This window comes from Oryctolagus cuniculus, chromosome 7 (assembly GCF_051225735.1).
Source record: "Oryctolagus cuniculus isolate XC-2025 breed Fujian yellow rabbit chromosome 7, ASM5122573v1, whole genome shotgun sequence".
In the NCBI taxonomy this organism is placed as follows: Eukaryota; Metazoa; Chordata; class Mammalia; order Lagomorpha; family Leporidae; genus Oryctolagus; species Oryctolagus cuniculus.
Genome location: NC_142873.1, coordinates 54634660 through 54640539, shown reverse-complemented (window position 1 = coordinate 54640539; position 5880 = coordinate 54634660).

The following is a 5880-nucleotide window of genomic DNA, read 5'->3' as shown; positions in this document are numbered from 1 at the left end:
GGGCCAGTGTTGTGGTGTATCAGATTAAGACAACACAATGTTGCCATCCCAAATTGGCGCCAGTTCATGTCCTGGTTGCTCCACTTCCAACCCGGCTCCATGTTAATGCACCTGGGAAAGCAGTGGAGGATGGCCCAAGTGCTTGGGCCCTGCCACCCATGTTGGAGACCCGGATGAAGCGCCTGGCTCCTGGCTTCAACCTGGCCAAGTCCTGAGTGTTGTGGCCATCTGGGGAGTGACTCAGCAGATGAAAGAGGGCGCTCTCTCGCTCTCTCTCTGTAACTTTAAAATAAGTAAATCTTTAAAGGAAAGAAAAAGAAAATACTACTGTTTGAGAAAGTGTTTGGTTGGGATTCTGTTATTTGATCAAAAGTTTTGGGTCTACCACCTCTACCACCACCATTACCATTATCACCATCATCCCCTACAACCATCTCCATTACCAGTGCCACCACTTCCATCCCACCATCGCCTCCAGTACCACCATACCATCACCATCACCTCCTACCACCTACTTCCACTATCATCTCCACTATGACCATCATTCCCATCACCACCATCACCTCTGCCACCACCTCCATCACCACCTCCACTACCACCATCACCTCCAGCTTCACCATCACCTCCCACCACCACCTCCACTAAAACCATCACCCCCAGTGCCACCATCACTTCCATTTCCTAACATGACTTCCATCACCACCCCCCCACTACCACCATTACCTCCAGCAACATCACCATCACCTCCACTCCATCACTACCACTATCACCTCCTACCACAACTTCCACCTCTGCCACCACATCCATAATCAAGTGTCAAATGTCAAGCTGGCAGGGATTTGTCAAAAAAGCAAAAAGCTGAGATTTGTTGGCACAGGGACATCTTCAACTTGAGCTATTTGGACTATTGAAGATAAATTATTCATTAATTTGGCCTCCTCCTCCATTCTCTTTATTCTCTCAATTCCAGTCATTACATATGAGACTGATTGCCAAGTGGCTTAAATTTTCTTTAGTCAGTGGAATTGCAGTAAGCACTGGTCTCTTAGAGAAATGGCAGCCAAAAACGTCTTTGGACTATTTGGAATTTTGTTCAGTAAAACATACCGGGAAACCAGATAAAATGCCTGAGCCGTCTCAGCAAATTAAGCTATCTTCCATGAGTAGGAATTGTATGTTAACAGACTGTTAGAATTATGTCTTAAGTCCAGCATTTTCACCATATCTAGCAATTTAAAACACTCAGTGTGGGGGAAATAGTAGATAATAGGAAAGACAATGGAAATTTAGGCGTGCTGCGTGTGTGTCTGTGTGTGCAGAAAAGGAGGGAAAATGAAATCAGCATGCAAGTGCAAGGCTACATGGAAAGACGGAAGTCCTGGGCCTCTGAATCCAGAACTATGCACAGCACACTATGGGTGTGCTGGTTGTGAACGCTGTCCCAGTATAACAGTGCTGCCAGGGAAATCTCTCCACAGCTTCGATCTGATCTTCCACGCCCCGTCTTCAACCCAGCCATGCCTGCCTATGGCCTGCAGGATAAAGTCCAAGGCCTCGGATGGCCTCCGAGTCCTCTACGTTTGGACTCTCCTCACTTCCCTAGGCCTGCCTCCTGCAGCTCCCACTCTCGCAGTCTAGGCTTTAGCCATTTTAAGTGACAGTTCTCCAACAGACTAATTTATTTCTGTCCTAAAAATTTTACCCATGTGCTGCTTCTGCGAGTGCCTGTCCTACCCCTAAACATGCGGCCCACTTAAGGAACTCCTATCCATCTTTCACGATCCAGCCCTAGCCAGGAAAGACTTTGCAACTCTGTAGGCAGAGCTGGCCTTGTCTTCATTCACGTTCCCATGTGCCCTGTGTAGACACAGCACCTCTCACTGTCTTACAACATCTCTTCGCGTGTCTTTTCCATCAGATGGTGAGCTGTTTGCAGGGAGAGACTGTGACTGAGTTACCACTACACACCAGCACTAAGCACTGTGCTCAACTCAGAGAAATAAACACCCGATAATTGTTATTATGGGGTGCATTTTTTTTGCATGAACTAGCTCTTATTTCTGCTAAACATTGTAGAGTACCAGAGGTAGAGGTTGGAAAGGTCCTTTATAAGAGAGAAAAAAAAGAGGGACCCCTTCTTAGGGAAAAAAATGTGGCATCTTCAACAAACATTAACTGGAGAAAATATGTTTAAAAATTTATTAAGGTGCTTTCAAAGGGAACAAAGAGATGAGCAGAAAAGGAGTTTGGAAGGGAGGGTTTTGGGTATCAGAATTATCAGGGTGACAGATTTTTATGGTCTGTGGTGTGCCTTAAAATGTGCTTTTATTTTATTTACTTGAGAAACTAGCAGCCTGAAAAAGAAAGTTAGATGGGGCCAGGGAGAACTCCTATCTGCTGATTCATTCCACAGTAGTGGCGGTGGTGGTGGTGGAGTGGGCCATGCAAATGCTGGAAGCCAGGAACTTAATCCAGGTGCCAGGTACCCACTCACTGCAGCCATTGCTGCCTCCCCTCAGGGTGGGCAGTAGCCAGAGGCCAGCTTCAGCAGCTGCAGCTGGGTATCAAACTCAGGCACTCTGCTGTGGGACCTGGTATCTGAACTGCTGGGCCAAACAGCTGGCCCAGATCTTTAAAAGCAGGAGGAAAACAGTTCTTAGAAAATGGAATTCCAAGTTAAGTTTTGTGTTTTCTTTTTGGTGAAAAATTTTTTGAAATCCGTGAATTTGAGGGATTCCTAAAAAAGTGTACAGAAAGTGCCTATTATGAAAAAACTATGCATGGATTTCCAAATTTTGCACTGAAAGAAATTCCATCTTCTCAGAACTCACTGAAGTGCCCTCGCACGCTTCTTGACAGGAATGAAGGGATGGATTTGCAATGGAGGGCTGGACGGAGGCTTAGGATGAGGCGAGTTGGCTTTCAGGGGAACTGGGAATTAGGGAAAGCGTATGCCTGCTTATGGTTATTTCCATGCTAACCCCAGGCAAGTTAGAGCAAAGAAAATCCTGTGCATTCAAATCCCTTGTTCATTGATCTCCCCAATTTTTGCTTGCTATGGAAAATGCTGTCTTGGTGTGGGCTCCAACTCATATTCTAAAATCCTTAATTGCAGTGGTGTGTTTATTCAGTTCAGCCAGTACTCACCCAAAGTGCCAGCGCTCTTGGCACAAACACCTGACTTGCATCATGTTTTTCATACATCTGCTGAGTCTACTCACACGGAGCGGGTCAACCCTCCCCAGTTGTCATCAAACCCTCCTCAGAGCCCCCGTCTGCACTTGGCAGCCGCAAGGTGTATAAACACCGAGATTCTGGGCCAATCGCTTTAGTTGTGCCCCAAGCTGGGAGCTGATGGGATAGGAAGTAGACTAGAGGGGCCTTACTCCCTCCCAGCCCGCCCCTCTGTGGAAGCTACATTTGTTCCCTGCAGTGGTCTGGGAATGAGAAAGGCACCCCAAAGTCCTCCCACTATCCTTGGTCGATCACACAGGGACAGGGCTAGGGAAGCGGTTGGTCTATGATACCTCAGACTCTCCCGACAGGAAGAAAGAAGCCTCTTCCACGAAGATGACCTTGCCACCTTTGGTTGCCCGTGTTCCAAGGTGTCTCCTTCACAGCTGGACTTGCACAGTTCAGTCCTGGCCCACCCTCAGCTGTTCCTTGTTTGCATACGCAGGCCCAGGGTGCCACACGACAAGGCCAGGATTCTTTCCATCACTCTCTTCCCGTAGAAACGCCATTCTGTATTCTGAGACTAAACTGTACGTGGAAGATGGGTACTGTTTTGCAATTACGAGACCAGACGCCCCCACTTGCTAGCTGAGAACCCTTACGAGAGAGTCCCCGGGCTCCAGTTTCCCACTGTCTGCTGCGCAGACTGCAGAGAATTCAGAGCTACTGTATATGGGGTCCTCCCAAAAGGATCTTTGGCAATGTATGGCTGCCAGTGTAGCAGCTCTAGGGACAAAGAGAGAAGCCTTGGCCTACCAGGGCTATGTTGTTAAAGGAATGGATGATAACTTACCAGCGCGCACGCAGTCTCCCCATTCAGACCAGGGCCCAAATGGGGTATTCATCTTAAACAAGGAGAAGGGTCCTGGGCAAGCAAAAGCTTCCCACAGGGCAGGAGTCATGGGGGCAGTTAGGCATGAACGTGAAGCACTTTCTGGAACCTTGAAAACAACTTTCCAACCTTCTGTTGAATTCACAGTGTCGGGAATCCTGGGCTGGACGGAGGGACTTTCCCCTCAGGGGTCACGATTTTGAGTTCTGTTTACAATTCCTCTCTCCCGGTGGCCTGGACTGGTTGAACCAAGCCTGCAGATGGCTGGAGGAGACCCCACCCCTTAACAATGCCATTCTTGGGCAAGAGAGACTCCTGCAATAAAGTTCTTCTTTTTTTTTCCCCCTTTTTCTCAAGGGGGATAAAAATTAGCGCAATGATGTAACTGATAACAGAACGGCTAGTATCTCCTCCCATCTTTTCCAAGCTTCCTATCTTCATCTGTTCATGTGAAATTTAATACCTGAAGAGGACAGTGTTGGCTGCGGCTTGCTTAGGAAGTTAGGTTTTCCCCGAGTTTCTCCTAGGAATTCCCAGAGACGAGGAGTGCCTTTCTCCTGCCAATCCAGCGCTTTTCCAGAGGGCACTTGACTTTCCAGAAAAGCACCGTTAATAATAATAATAATGATAATGATAATAATAATATACTTTGTGTTTTAAGTGTTGAGGGGCTCCAGTCTCTACAGCCTTTGCTGGGGCAGAAATCAAAATCGAGAGAAGCCCCAAAGAGGGGCCCGGCTCCCAGAGGCGGGAGGGAGGATCCCTGGTCGCCAGGAATACCCCGGACTGCGCTGGAGGAGGGGCGGCTATGCCGGTGTGGGGCCTGCAGCAGCACCGACAGGCCCGCAAACGCATTCCTTCGGGGTTCAGGTTTTTCTCCCCTAAAAGGAGAGTCCTCACACTGGGGAGGCAGGCTCCCTTCACGTGGTGTGGATCCGAGTCCTTCGTCACCACTTCGGGGTCTTGTAGGGAGGGAGATGCGGAGGGCGCCTAGGGTTTCTGGCGAGGCCAGTTCAGACCCATTCCACCTTGAGGCCCAGCAGGGAGTGGTCACCACTACCTTCGGGGTCACCACGACCCTGGGAGGCCAGCCGCAGGTGGGCGAGCAGCCTGCCTCCTACCGAAAGGCGGAGCCCCTCCGGCGGGCGCGCCTCAGTCCCGCAGGAGGTCCCGGACGCGCTGGGAAAGCTTCTGTTCCTAGTGGGCGGCGACTGCAGGAGTCCAGGGGAACCCGCACCGCACCCACCGTGGACCGTAAGCGCCCTGCACCGCCGCCGGGTCACGCAGGCGCCATGGCCGCCGGGTCCTCGGCTGCCCGGCCTGCAGGCGCGCCCCACAGCCCTCCCAGGACGTGGCCACGCGCGCCCCGCGCCGGGCGCCCTCCTGCCGGGAGCTCGGGACTGGCCGCCACCGGCGCGGCCCCGGCCGGGGGCGGGGCTCGGGCCGGGGGCGGAGCCGGGCCGGCAGCCGGTGTCAGGTTGCTCCGGTAACGGTGACGTGCCGCGGCGTGGGCGGGGCCGGCACGCAGGTTGCATATTTTAGGAAGTGAGGAGGCGGCGCGGGCTTGAGCTGCGGCGGGGTCTGGGGCGCGGAGCAGCGGCGGGAGGAGGCGGACACGTGGCAGCAGCAGCGGTAGCAGCCCCAGCAGCAGCAGCGGCGGCGGCGGCGGCGTCGGCCCGAGCCGCCTGCCGCCCTCCCTCCCTCCCGCCCGGCGCAGCCCTAGCTCCCCGCGCTCGGCTCCCCCGGCCCCGCTCGCTCGCTCTTGGCCGGGAGCTGCTCTTTTCCTCTCCTCTCCGCTCCACCGCCACAGGACC